Raw genomic sequence first — 15,345 nt, 5'->3', positions numbered from 1 at the left:
AAAGTTGAAATCTAAACATAATGAACCTGACTATGCATTTGGGTGTACGAACGAGAGAAGTGTGAAAACCAAGCAGAAGGGAATGACATTCTACAGGTAAGAAGTTGTTTTACAATATTTTACTGTTACGAACATGTTTAATGAGATATATAGGTATCTCAAAAAGTGATCCTTCTTTTAAGCTAATCAAGTAAAGTAACTGTCCTGATCTGGTCCTAATGCCAAATTAAGCTAACGCTATGTCACACAACTTGAAGAAAAAAGGTTAACATTTATATAATATTACTTATAAAATTATGATGCTTTGTCAAAACTTTATGTCGGTGTGTGTGTTATTCCAAATTGTCAACTATCTGTTTCATGGCACCAACATAACATAAAGCAGTATAACGTTAGTAGTTAACTTGGCCTGAATTGTAACTACAAATTATGTGGAACTGCGTTTTTCTGACACACTTATTTTGTGTGTAGTTTCCAAAAAAACACAGATAGGAGACGGGCATGGGTAGCAGCAGTGAGGAGAAAGGACTTTGTCCCAAGTGACTCCTCAGTCATCTGCAGCTGTCACTTCAGACCTGAGGGCTTCGACAGGACTGGGCAAACTCCTAAAAATAATACTAGCTACTGTACACCGTATTTTTTGTAAATATGACCTAATAATGTAAACAGTTCTGTGTCCAGGCTCCCATGAGCACTGTGGTGTTATACATATGAGATTAAAGCAAAATTTTGTGTAAACACGCAGCTCTAAGTCATTTATTTTCACTTGTACAAAACCAACATTTGTTAATCAGAATGTGTAACTACACTGCAGCTCGGCACAACCCTGCTGATACACTATTTTTTGCACATTGTGTGAAATGTGAATAAACATTTATAATCAAAATTAATAATTAAATGACATCATGGTGGGCACTGTACATCTAGTAAGAAAAAAGAATATTTATTACATGGGGAAAGTTTAGTTTAAATGTGTTGTAGAACTATTACTGTTACTTTATCTACATAAGATCAAATATTTTGGTATGAAAAGCTGCATTTTTTATTTAACCAAGTATCCTGTATCATAACTACATGTCTGACGATTGTAACAAACCAAACCGCATGAAAATCGGTTGAGAATTCAGCGAGTAATGATGATTTTAATCATAAATAATCTCCTACCTCAATAGACATACACGCATTTGGGAGTGCGGCTCCACCTGGGCAAGATGGCGGCCGCGTTGACGTATCGCTCCAATGAGGAGCACCGTTGAATGCGGCATCTACGTATATATATCTATGCAGAGGTTGCCCTCGGAACACCGGAAGTAACACGGTCGGCAGATATGCAAATATTAACGTTATGGAAGGAGAGCGAAAAAACACATAGATAAACAATGAAACATTACATTAACAAGGATTTAAGATGGTACATAAACACACATGAAGTCAGAGGAATACCAGTGGTTATATTCCACACACAAAGAATATATATCTATAGATAGATAGATAGATCTATTTATCTATCTATCTATAGATATAGGCCTATATAGATATATATTCTTTGTGTGTGGAATATATGATGACAATAACCGATAAATGATCACGCCCAGAGCCGCCAATGTTAACAACATTTTGTAGAGAGGGGGATAAGTGCTGTCCCATTCCTATTTGTAGCATCCGGAGCCCTTTCAGACTCTCACACTCAATCACTTACAGCTGACGTCAGTTAAGTCAGTGAGGGTTCAGGGCTTCAGTCTTTAGGGGCCGGATTGGAATTGGGCCTTGGTATCCATGCTCTTTGATTTGGGTGTTTCGATAGGCCTACTTCTTCATCTGTTGGCTATTAAGAGATTAGGCGCGTAGTTGGCGCATCGCTGCCTCGCTGTGTTTGCACTGGTTATGACACCTCGCCTATTCCGATAGAAGCGCGCAGTTTGCAGCAAAAATAGACGGTAAAAATGGTGTTTTGATGCAAACAAAACAAAACAACCCTTTTCCAACCTCCCATGCACATTTATTTATTTATTTATTTATTCATCTATTTATTTATTTCTGGATTTATTTATTCATTTATTTATTTAAGTCAGTTAGCTCTCTGTCTCTTTCTTTGTGTGTCTTTTTTTAATTTGGAACCCTGATTTCTCTGTCTTGGGAGAAGCAGTACTGTATAGGTGCTCCAGCAGCATAAGCCGAATTCCAGCTGTGTTTTGAGAGGAATCCTTGTGCTGAGGCTCCTCTCACCTCTCTAAGGGGTGAGAGGAGGTGGTAACCCATATGGACATTGGTGAGGGTATTTTCCCTGATTAAAAAGCCGTTAAAACTGCCATTATTGTATCCGACTCCTTGTACTTTGTCTGTTCATTAAGTCCATTAAAAAGTGTGTGACAGTGATCCCCACAGTATTAAGCCCCAAATCATTACTGTACGAGACGCCTTCTTTCTATCCTGTCTCAATGTTAGTCACCATTCATAACATGCCATTGATTTGCAGTCTAATAATAGCCTCATAATAATGCTTACAATCAGTTATTTCTCTCTGAGTTCTTTGTGAAACCAAAGAACAGAAATAGAAACACTTTAGAAGCATTAAAGTGCTGCTGCAGAAATTTCTGTCCAGTCACCAGAATCTGATTTCCCCAAGTGGGTCCTGATGATGCAGGATGACAAACACCAAAACTGTCCTATGAACAAATGATCTCTCTGTCTGTAGAACTTCAAGTTTACTCCCCCTAGTACATTTGCAGATATTCAGTGTGAACAGGAACCAAATCAAAACTTAAACGCAACAATGGATAATTTTTTTCCTTAGCCTACAATATATATGTCAAATCACAGTGGATCCAAACGCAGAATGCACAAACCAGGGGCCTGTATCACGAAGCAGGATTAATGCCGGTTCAGTTCTTATCGGGGTAGATCACCATGGTAACTTACTCTGAACGGCTATCCTGCTCCGGAGCAGGGTAAGTTCAGGGTTGAATCTGATCCTATAAAAAACACCACCCACTGGCCAATCAGCTGTTCGGAAAAAAATTACTCCGCTGACAGAAATGCAGCCCAGTCATGACGGGAAGTTTAATTCATTTGATTGATTTTGATTTGAAAGTTTATTTTGAACATTAAAAAAGAAAAGAAAGCAACAACAACAGACAATGAAAAGATTGTTCAAAAAGGAGTGGAAAGAAGTCGAAATTTCATCCCACCCCTTCATAAGAAAGAAACTGATCATTTGCGGACACTTAATAGCACCATTAATTAGTGCCAACATTTTGTTTTGTTGGAGGAAATGATCCCTGTTAAAGATAATGGGCCTAATTGACAGCTTTGCTGCTGGAAATGTGGAAAGTAGCCTATCATGTCTACACTTCATGGTGTTTGAGGGATTTTCCTTTTTGTTTTTTAAAGAGGGAGACTAGGTATATTTTTGCGCAGCTGTTAATTTCTAACACAGCTCAATATCAGGATGATTTTATTCAGACTATCAATTTGGTGTTGATATGATTTAATTGTGGCGTCAGCTTTAAGCTTTATTGTAGCATATATAACGTTATGACAAAGAAGACCAATTTATCAGACGCAATGATGTTAGACGATAATTGTAATACACGCAATTCATCTGCGCAGCATTGATTTCATGGGATTCAAGGGTGTGATCAGTGTCAGATGTACAGGTACAGATACTGTAGCTACTTGAACCAGTGATGAGTAATTTAACCTACACATCATTTTATTTGCTACCTTGTTTTGTCTTGATTTTTCCCTCTCTCCTCCTCTATTTCTTCTTTCCTGACCCGTTTTTTCTTCTCTATCATGTGATTTCATTGATGTTTTGACAGGGGAATTTCTTTGATAAGCTTTTAGTGGCTTCTAACCTCTCTGGCACTTTTCTTTTTTTAATCTTGTAAATTTTATACTGTCTGTTTTTAACATTATGTGCAAATAAACTAATCTAAACTAAAACTAAACATTATTCATCCCGTTATGCTTTGCCACGCATGTTTCTTGGTCCTGCAGCTGCCACGGTGTTGGCCTTTTCTGTAATGTTGCTTTTCTCCTCCTCATATTTTAGTAGAATTAATCTCTGATCCTCACGAGAAATGCTTTTTTTTCCTCACATACGGCGCTCTGTGAGGACGCTCAGTGACGCTCAGTGACGCTGCGCTTCTCTCGTGATTGTGATTGGTCCGCTGCGTGCGCGTTCACGGCTCTTGATAAGGCAACCCTGAGTTGAGTTACCAAGTTGATATCCAGCGTCGTGATACCGATTATCCTGATTGCCATTGTTAGGGTTAGTCAACGCAGGATAGGTCTGGGTAACCCAGGAAAGGTTGACCTCGCTTCGTGATACAGGCCCCAGTTAAAAAACCATAAAAACATGACTCTCATTCACTGGGTGTTTCTCAAAATCAAGAAAGGATCCTCAAGCACACGAATTTCAAGGAGGCTACATCATCGAACCCCGTCAAAGGACTGTTCCAGTGTCTCCGAATTTCACAGAGGACTGAGTCCTTCTCTCAGAGAAATTCAAAGAATACATGTGTGTATCCTCAGCAGGTATAAAATCCCCACAATGCTTTGTATGCGATTTGCTGGAAGTGAAGGCGGGGGATCTTCAATGAAACTTTCTCCAGCAGAGTTCAGCAGGATTTAGATAAATATGTCATTTATTTGGATTAATGTCTCCAGGAGTTTTATCATATAAGTGTGTAAAAAATATTGACAGAAACCTCATAGGTTACACTTTCCAATGTGACCACTGCCGAATAATGAGATCTTTAAAAACTCTTGTGTTTGATCTAGAAATATATTCTCCTTAAAAGTCACATGACTCTGAAAACTGCTACATTTGTTTAAAATTGTACAACAACATTAGAGAGTGACAAAAATTATCACAGTACCCTGAAACCCTCCTAGTCTGCTGAGGGTTAATGATGTACAAATAGGGACACTCGTTAGCCTGTTCCGATGTGTCCACTGAATGCTCTGAAGGACTCTCGCCTTGTCTCTGGTGGATCCTTCCTTGGAAGGACTCATCCTATCAAGGAAGGATCCTTGACTTTGAGAAACACCCACTGTGTCCAGGTTGCATTCAATCAGTCACTTTGCGTCTTGGACTTTTGTTGGATAATAGGTTAAATGATGGAGAAATGTAAACTCTTTCAGAGAAGCAGTTAAAGCAGCAATAGATGAGATTCTATTCACTCTGTTCTCTTCATCTTGCTTGCTAAGGCTAAGGTGTTTTTTCCAGGCAAGACTGGTCTTTATTGTCTAATGCATTATTAAATAACAATAATAATAAAAAGGCCCATATGGAATCTCTGCAGATTTTCCGCAGATTTTAGATTTTAATCTAGATGCTAGTTGTAAAACTTAGAATGTTGTCACTTTCTCCGTCACCTCCTTGTGCATGTGTGTGATAATCGTGTGTTGTTTTCAATTAGCATTAAAATCAAAGTTAGTGGTTTATTGAGAAGAAATGTCAAAATAAGAGTATAATAGTAATTTACTGTTAATTGTTAATTGTAATTAAATGAGTTGAAAACTTGGCCCTATATGGGATTGTCCATGGGTTCCGTGGTGGCCCTATGGCAATTGTCCACAGTAGTGGTGTTACCCAAGTAGGCCATGCATGGGTTATGCTGGGGTTACCTGGGTACCTAGTGGGACATGTTATCTGGGGACCACTTGGGTAAAACCACCCATGTGGGCAATTGGCATGGGGTCATTATGGAACCTGTAGACAAGCCCATATAGGGCCCATTTTTCAGCTCATTTACTACCCACGTGGGTCCCACATACAAATGTTGGCTGGGAGGCAGCGGGTCAACTGTTTCAGAGCAGCACGGCTCATCAGATCAGATATCAGATATTCGCATTATTGTGGCGGAGTGTGTGGTGACACACTTTGGAATCACAGAGTGATTCTGTGAGTGAGTCTGTGTATACATTGTAAATGATGCTGTTGTCTTTACTTCATTACTTCACTTACTCTTAAAGCTCCAGTAGGCAACACTGTTTTGGTATAATTGAGTAAAAATGTTATAATATCCTCTAAGCATAATGTAAATCAAGTGGTCTGAGACAAACAATAGGTTTCTGCACCTCACCATGGCTCTGTGTTCAGCCTCTAAAGAATTAGTATCGTGCCGATGTGCATCAACCATCTAAAGAATTAGTATCGTGCCGATGTGCATCAACCAATCAAAGGTCAGCTCAGACCACTGCGTTCTTATTGACTGTTCTACTGCATATGCGCGTTCCCGTGCCGCCGGCAGAAGGGGAGAGCAAGCGGCAATGGCGAACAGTGCACCAGGTAAAATAGCTATTCCAGCACAGCAACTGCCTATACGGCTAAACAACCCAAAAAAAGGAAGACAGAACTCGGTTCCCCCGGAGGCCCGGAGGGAGGGGAAGGGTGAGGTGAGTCCGGGCCCAGCCGGAGGGCGCGAGGGTCGGCTGTGGGAGCGGGGCCGAGGGCTCTCCACGGTGAGGGAGAGCCGAGGCTCCCAGAGAAGGAGAAATAGAACCAAGTAGGATAAAATACTTGCGTGCTTGTCTGGTAGGAGGGGCTCAGGGAGGAGACGAACGAAACCTAACTCAGATGAGACTCAAAAATCAACTGTTTTCAGGCTTTCTACCTACTGCAGCTTTAAGTATGATCCAGAAATATATTCACCTTAAAAGTCACGTGACTCTGAAAATACTGCTACATTTGTTTAAAATACAGCTGAGGTAGCCCGGTGAGACCATCCTGATGATGTGAGCTCAACGTTCTGTTTCACTGTATAAGTCTGGACTGGGTGCCAAAGTAGTGCTCACTGCATAGCAAAATGGGCGGAGCTTGATCGGGTCCAGCCCCGCCTCTCAGGCCCAGCTCCACCTTCTTGTTCCTCTTCTAATAATGATAAATTTATGGAAGGAAAAAAATCTCATTCCACATTTCAAAAACATTTAAAACACTTAAACAGAATAAGAAGGACATTTAACAAGACAAACTTAATCAAGTCACTCATTCACCAAACCATGGATTTATAGTGGACTAGTCCAGCTGATGTGATGTGTATCACTAATGCCGTGGTTTTACCACTTAAGGAGGAGTCTTAATTTGTCTGCTCCTGCTCAGAATCAGCAAAAGACTCCCCAGGCTGTGTTGAATTTTTACACGTGTCAGGAGGTCAGGCAATTGTTGCAAAAGTGCAAATGAAAAAGCATCTTTGATTATTTTATCAACTCACTATACGAATAACTGAATAACATGTAATGCAAGTGATGACATATGTGTTCAGTTAGTAACTTAAATGTGATTACTGACTTAAGGAATAGTTTCCCCAACACTGGTCACAGGTGAGGGTTGAGCAGGCACATGAATGTCTCTTATCACAAATTTCCTGCATGAAAAACTCCATGTCCTCTTGTCTCTTCTTCATCCATATCACCGTCATAAAGCAGTGTGTTCAAAAACAGGTCCCGCATTGTGATGGCCAGCATGGCATCTTCCTCATTCATCCTCAAGATCATTGGTAGGCAAACTTTTCCAGCAAAGTGGTGTTGCTTCTCCTCCACCTACTCACAGGCCAGCTGAATATCTCTCATTACAGCTAAATTCTCTTTTTCCAAAATGGTTAGAAATTGCAATATTAATATTATAGCTGCTGCGCAGCAATGGGTCAGGTCCGGGCATTTTTAGGCAATTCTGAGCAACAAGCAGAAGAATTAGAAGACATTTAGGAATTTAGCAACACAATCTGCCTTTTGCATTAGCTGAGGCTTGAATTCACAACCTCTGAGACTAAGGATCAATTTCTATCTCACTGAGCTAATTAGTCAGTGACAATTCATCTGTAGCTTCACAAATTGACTGAGCCAGACGTGCAGGTTTAGCAGCCGTCCATGCATGGAAAAGCAGATTTCAAACCACTGTAAAAAAATTCAGTTATCGAAACAAAAATCTGAAAATACACATATTGCATCTAGACAGCATGGAGATGTTGGTGACTTATTTTAACAATGATTGATTTGCTTCATAAGTGAAAAACTGATGTTTAACTAGTTGAGCTATGTGATGTGCAAAGTGAGAAGCCACAGATGGTTTCACACTGAAGTATTGACACTGGATCTTTGTGCAAAGGTTGGTTTATTTTCAAGCATGAGAAGGCAGATTTTCTAGCAGGAAGAAGACTTGTAGATGCTGAACATCGATGAGTCAGACTCAGGCAATTCTAAGCAATAAACTGGAGCACAGGAAGATGATTAAGATGTTTACATTACAATGTGGATTCTGCACCAGTTGAGGCTCGAACCCGCAACCTCTGGAACCTAAGACAGTCATCTACCGCTCTGAGCTAATTGGCAAGTAGCAACTCAACAGTGGCTTCACAAATTGAGTAAGCCATTCACTGTTGTGTAGGAACGCAGCCATCCGTGCATGGAAAGGCAGATTTCAAACCACTGTAAAAAAAATTCAGTTATTAAGACAAAAATCTGAAAATACACATATTGCATCTAGACAGCATGGAGATGTTGGTAATTTGTTTGTAACAATGATTGATTTGCTCCATAAGTGAAGAACTGATGTTTAAAATTGCCATTTTTACATTGACTCCAATTGTTCACATTAGAGCAAAATTCAAAATGCTGTCAAAAATTCAGTTTTTGAGATAAAATTCTGAAATTTGCCACACATCATTTACCATGACTCTAGAATTTTGTCATTTTTTGTCATGAACATTGAAGATTTATTTAGCAAGAATTTGCATGTATATATTTACAGTGCCGTTTAGAGTCAAACATTTTGATGCACTGTAGGCTCAATTTTTGATAAATCAAAAATCTGAGAAACGTAGTTTTTGTAGGACAGTCTGAAGATGGCTTTTTACAGTTTTTGAAAAAAACAGTGATGAACTTCATAATTTTTAATAGGTTTAAATGTACAAAAGTACAATTACAATACAGTTTGATGAAAGTTGTGAAGTTGTAGCACGTATGGTTGATTTGTTATGAATTTTCAAAGTTTTGAAATTTAGACGCTTGCTGTATCGTCACCATCAGGACTATTGGCTTGAGTTTACAGCTGAGGATATCTGGCATGAGACTGGACCTTTGTGCAAAGTTTGGTGAGTTTTCACCCATGGGAAGTATGATTTCCTCGGAAGAAGAAAGAAGAAAGAAGAAGAATACCTAGGATTACAATAGTGTCCGGGCAGCTTAGCTGCCCGGACCCTAATAATTAGTCAAATACTTATCATAAACATGTTGACAGGTAAATACAAAACATTCCCTGTACATACATGTATTCTCAGTGTTGGGTGTGACCTCCATGACAGCTGGCTCAGACAAGTTGACCTCCATGACATCTTGCTCTGGTAGGATCAGTTCACAGATTATTTATGGCTTGCACCCCACTTTTTTCGCATGTAAAAGAGAGCATGGCTTGAAAAATGTTTTATCAACAGCAAAGATGTAATTTTTTGCATCAAATGGATGACTGGCGCCATTGCTGAAATATAAGTTACCCTTTGTCTGTGTTTTCTGTTAATGTAAACCAGCAAGTTCCTTTTATTTAATTGAATGTCGCAGTGTCTGAAGTCACCCTGACTTGCTGATGGAAACATAATCTTAGTGTTAATGACTGTGCTCCTGGCGATGGAGGTAATTCTGCTGGAGATAAAGGTGATAAAGCTGGGGAGGGAGTTGTTCCTGCTGTAGATGGAGGTGGAGGGTGTGCTTCTTAGGTTTGGAAGTGGGGCTGCCTGGGATAAAGGTGCATCTGCTGGGGATGGAGGTGGTACTGCTGAAGGTGGAGGTGCTTCTGCTGGTGATGGAAGTGGAGGTTGTGCTGATAGAGGTGGTGATTGTGGTGCTGCTAGGGCAGTGATTGGAGGCTATCCAGTTGACATGTTTTTTTTGTTTGTTTGTTTTTTACAAGTTATTGATTGTTTAAGGCAGGCAGCCCTTCTGATTAATGATGCTGTTGTGCAGTAGCAGCAGTGCAAATGAGGGGTTGCTCTGCAGCTTTGACCATACTTGATGATGACAAAATCTGAAATGTAGAAAGAACACAATCGATCATTTTCCTTGTATACAGAACCGTCACCTTATCGTGGTGGAGGAGTTTGAGTGCCCTAATGACCCTAGGAGCTATGCTGTCGGGGGCATTTTGCCCCTGGTAGGGTTTCCCATGGCAGATTGGTTCTGGGCGAAGGGTCAGACGAAGAATGGTTCAAAAGACCCTTCATGATGGATAATAACAGGAGAACGTGTACCCGGCCCGGAGGGTTACCGGGGCCCCGCCCTGGAGCCAGGCCTGGGGTTGGGGCCAAGCCCCAACCTCTGGGGGAGACGAGTGAGGCCAATGCGGAAGTGCCAAAAACTGCAGTTCACTGACTGTCCACTTGAGGCTGGCTCCGGAAGTGAGTCAATCCCCATAGACCCCCATGTTAAAATGCCCAACTTTAGAGCAGAAATAAAACATGTTTACAGCCTGGTACAAAAAATGGTTTTGGTCTCTATAGTTAATTTCCCCTTTCATGACAACTGTGGGGGGGTGAATTTTTTTCTAACTCTTCCGTTTAAATGTTATTAAGGTTTGAAATTGCGCATAATTAAGGGCGTCGTCACTTTGAGTGACAGGTGGCACCATCACGGGTGGCTAACTAGCATGCAAACTAGCCGCGTGCTCCGCTGTGCGGAGCTGAGCTCTGACTCGGCCGTCTGCTCGGCGTCATCTCAGCCAATTCGTGCCCATGTTCAAGGCATTGAACCTGTCCTCTCAGCCATGTTTGTGCCTTTTGGATATTTTTTCAGGCAAATATTGGAGTAATATGGCTTGCTGTTCAATTAATTATACCAACAGACCGTCCAAGAAGTCTGTGCTCGTTAACTAGTTAACCAGCCAGCTAACGGTTAGCCTTCAAGCAAGACGCCAGTCCGGGGATGCATCGAAGTCAGAGCCTGACAGAGTATGGAGCTATATTTGTGTCTTTATTACATGCGAGAAAATAAATGATATGAGAGAGGAAAAACATGTTTGAGAGAAAAAAAAATATTTAAGAGAAAAAGTTTTCACACTGATAGCAAAAAATAATAACATTTGAGACTAAAAAAAGTTTTGAGAGAAAGTATTTTGTCATAGAATATAAAAAAAAATAATCTGAGATTTAAAAAATGATTTCCGAGAAAAAAACTCTCTCAAAAAACTTTTTTTTTACTCTCAAATATTATTTTATGCTATCAGTGTGAAAACATTTTCTCTCAAAAAAAAAAATTGTTTCTCTCAAAACATTTTTCTTCTCTCTCTCAAAACCTGTCTTTGCTCTCGTGTCAGGATTTTGCTCTCACTGTGAAAATAATGTCATGGGCGGGGCCACGTTCCTATTGGCCTATTGGCTAATCGAATTGACAGCTAGGTGAGGATCATCTTGGGAGTCCAATTCAACTGAATCATTCATCCACCATGGTGGATTCACCGGCATAGATGCGCTGCATTATTTGGGAGCGGAGACTCCAATGTTTGGGTAAGATGGTGACACACACAATTGATGGGTAGCTAGCTGAGCAAGTTGGTTATCAAAATCATTCCTATAATGAATCCCTTTTCTCACCTAACGTCATTTTACCGAGATTGTGTTATTAACTGCACTAGCCAGCTAGTGTTAACTTTACATCTAGCTAGGTTATCCCATTAACGTTACTTTACTACAGTGCTTTTCTCTTCCAACATTCCATGTGTGCAGGGTGAGTGCTGCTACACCTCCGCCCTTAATTGGCATCAGCTGGGCCTAATTTCCAGTTGTCGGAGCCTAATTGCGCAGTGGTGGCACCTGCGTTATTTGGTCTTCCCCTCACGGGCGCGCTCACTTCTACCTGGCGTTTACCTGGCGAGGGCTGTGTGTGGCGTGCTCCGGTTGGCGTGCTTTGTGTGTGTCGTGCTCCGGTTTCTGTACCCAAACTTGGGACTCATAAGGTAGGCATGGGTGCTGCAATGTTTGTGTACTGTTAAAGCGTATTATGGTGTCACAGCTGCCGTGACTCTTCGCTTTACAGCGGCGTTGGCCGTTCCTGTTGTGTGCAGCTTCGGAGGGGACTTTGAAAAGCGTGGTGTCTGCTCTTCCTCACTGCGAGACGGTGACTGGGTTTGAGCTGTGCGCTATGCGTTAAGCTCCCTTCGCTCCGGTAAGCTCGCTCAGTTTTTTTATTTCTACTTCTGCTAGTTCTGTTAACTTTATGTTAACAGGTTGTCCTGCTCTCTGTCCTGCTGTAGCTGAGGCCACAGCTTGTGGCTTCTTCTCCTCCTCTGTGCACTGTGTGGGGCTGCACTCCGTAGCCCGGTGACATGGGCCGTCAGCTGGGCATACTGAAGGACGGCTATCCACGGCCTCCAGCCCCGGTGTGGCCGCTCCGTTTTCCACTGCTCTTCTGCCGGTTTTCCACAGACTAATTAAAGCACACTGTAACGCGGCTGTGCATTCATGCGGCTTTGGACCTCTGTGTTATATTTGGAAGTCCGTCTCCTGTCCCCATATTTATCAGTGTACGAATCTGTGTGACCTTCTGTTGTTAAGAGTGGTCTACAGGTTTGAGTGTATTCCCTGGGGTGCAATTCCACAGGTGGCGTTGTCGGTTCATTTCCCTCTCCTCTCCATTTGGCCACACATGCATAACGTTAATGTATGCATATCCGCTCCCAAATAACGCAGTGCATCTATGCCGGTGAATCCACCATGGTGGATGAATGATTCAGTTGAATTGGACTCCTAAGACGATCCTCACCTAGCTGTCAATTTGATTGAGACTGGCTAATAGGAACGTGGCCCCGCCCATGACATTATTTTCACAGTGAAAGCAAAATCCTGACACGAGAGCAAAGACTTAGGTTTTGAGAGAGAGAAGAAAAATGTTTTGAGAGAAACAATTTTTTTTTTTGAGAGAAAATGTTTTCACACTGATAGCAAAAAAATATTTGAGAGTAAAAAAAGTTTTTTGAGTTTTTTTCTTGGAAATCATTTTTTAAATCTCAATTTTTTTTTTATATTCTATGACAAAATACTTTCTCTCAAAACTGTCTTAGTCTCAAATATTATTATTTTTTGGTATCAGTGTGAAAACTTTCTCTCAAATATTTTTTTTTTCTCTCATTTTTTCCCTCTCATATCATTTATTTTCTCGCATGTAATAAAGACACAAATATAGCTCCATAACAGAGCAGTGTTAGGATTTAGGCATTTAGGGAGAGAATATTTTGAACAAAAGGCTGAGGTTGTGTGAGGTTTGAAAATAAAGGTCTACCACGTTAGTTAGCTAATGTGATGCAATGTTAACGTTGTCATATGAGCAGTGTAACGTTAACATAACATTAAGGCTATACTTGTGTATGTAAATTAAAAAGTGGCAAACTGTGTGAAATTACAATAAGGTGTGTAACGTAATTAAAAAAAAACTAATGTGACATTTGACTGTCACTTAATAAAATATTAAGAAGATTAGTGTATGATATAGGCCTGTAGTTACACAACAAAAGATAATGCACAGACAGAATATGAGGACTGTGATGGCCACCACCTTTTTGTTTTGCTAAAATAAATTGATTATGATCTGTTGAACATTGAAGTAATTTAAGTTGTATTGTTTGCATGTAAAGGTGTCTGTGAAGTAGGTAGCTAACACATATATTACTTTTAATATCTATTTGTCTGTGTAAAGTTTTCCTCTAGGTGACCCAGACAGACTGGACCAGTGGACACTCAACACAAGGAGACTGCATCTGTGCAGTGAACACTTTGCGAGTCGTCACTTCAGCACTGACTCCAGGATAAAGACACCTTTTTTCATACAGTACCTCACAAAGAGTCAAGAAACTTATTAGTTTAAAATGATGAATTATTGTCCATAATACATTTAAATGCATTTACTAATTTTCATACATTACTAAGTACTCAATTAGGGCACAGCTTGCTCTGTACTATTACTGATAAGGTGAAATTACTGACACACCAGTGCAGTTTAGTGTTCCCCTGATGCAAAAGGCCAAATGAAGATTTTATCAATCAAGGAACATGACATGTATTTACCAACTTTAACATTTTAGTGCCTTTTATGCAAAGACCCTTTATCAAAGTGAGAATTACTACCTTTTTCCCCACACACAGTCTGTGAAGAACCAATGGAAAAAATATTCTCATAATGAGACAGCCGAACATAGCATGATTCCACAGTGGCAGTGAGCTTTGAGAACAGTTCAGTTTCCTTTTGATAGCAACAATTATTTTAATGTGGATGAATTGCATATTGTACATTCATACTCCAGTTGTTTTGAGAGTACAGTTAAATTTAAAATCACATTCACATATAAAGTCGAATATCTACAGAACTTAAACACAAAACTATTTTATGAATGACAGCCACTTACTCAGCAATAAGATCATTTTGGTGGTGAGTGGGCTTTTAACCAAGACAGGCTGTAGTCAATGTTTTCTACCTGTGTTTTTAACCTGTCATCTTTCTCTCATGTAGGACACTTGAGGAAAGTTACAACGCCTCGGCCAATGTGATATTTACTCCACAATAAAGAGGTTGTTTCACAAGAAATTAAGATTTTGCAAATTATGACACTGGGTCCTAATTCATAGGTTTTATAATTACCGTTATAAATCTTTTCATTTATTTCATGTGTACTTTTTGTAACCTTTTAATATGGATGTTTGAATGAATGCAAGCTTTGACTTAATTTTGTTTGTGTAATGGTTATAACTTTTGCTATATAAAATGGATCAGACAAAATTTACTTGAGTAAAAGCAATTTTTTTAAAGCTCTCATTCATCAGTTTCCTGTGATGATTGGAAATATAGTGGTGATTTAAACCATTAACAAAATATAATAGTTAATAATGGTATCTTAATGTTTTCATTTATGTCTTAACATTTACCCAAGTTTGCATTTATCTTAGCAGAATGTAAAAAAATTGAAAAGCTGGTTTTGTTTGAACATTTTTTTAAAGGGAAATTTTGGTTTATTTCAACCCGTCTCCTATCGTCCTAAATTTGTTTCAAGTGACGAGTGACATAGAAATAATAGTTAGCATGTTAGCCGTTAGCCTAGATACAGCCATAGCGTCAGACCTGTTAAAACTTAATTGAACGGGCATCCTTTCAAGTGCAAAGTTAGTCCACTAAACACTAAACTTATTTATTTGAACCAGAATACACTGACGAAGAGCTTCATGAAATTGAAGAATGGAGGAGGAGAGAGAGAGGCACAACAGGTAACGTTAGAGGACGACAGAGGAGGAATGGCTGCTGGAAGGATTTAGCTCTGGAGATCGGTGGTGTAACGTTACCTGTGAATGCTGTACCCCAATGCCCACA

At 40.0% G+C, this 15,345-nt stretch overlaps 1 protein-coding gene and 2 long non-coding RNA genes across 4 annotated transcripts in view; 2 read left to right on the top strand and 1 right to left on the bottom strand.

Annotated features, from left to right (window-relative positions):
• slc38a9 (solute carrier family 38 member 9) overlaps positions 1-15,345 on the bottom strand; it is a 151,936-nt gene that overhangs the window by 27,299 nt on the left and 109,292 nt on the right. The window lies entirely within an intron of this gene.
• The window catches only part of LOC126395350 (uncharacterized), a 113,873-nt gene that overhangs the window by 2,097 nt on the left and 96,431 nt on the right, over positions 1-15,345 (top strand). The gene's annotated exons all lie outside the window — the stretch shown is intronic.
• LOC126395351 (uncharacterized) lies at positions 11,731-14,582 on the top strand. The gene is made up of 3 exons (XR_007570439.1): positions 11,731-11,947; positions 12,028-12,156; positions 13,684-14,582. It is a non-coding gene; the product is annotated as an uncharacterized LOC126395351 (long non-coding RNA).

Source organism: Epinephelus moara, chromosome 9, assembly GCF_006386435.1.
Source record: "Epinephelus moara isolate mb chromosome 9, YSFRI_EMoa_1.0, whole genome shotgun sequence".
Lineage (NCBI taxonomy): Eukaryota > Metazoa > Chordata > Actinopteri > Perciformes > Serranidae > Epinephelus > Epinephelus moara.
The sequence above is the reverse complement of the archived record's forward strand: the minus strand, read 5'-3'. Positions and strand labels throughout refer to the sequence as shown.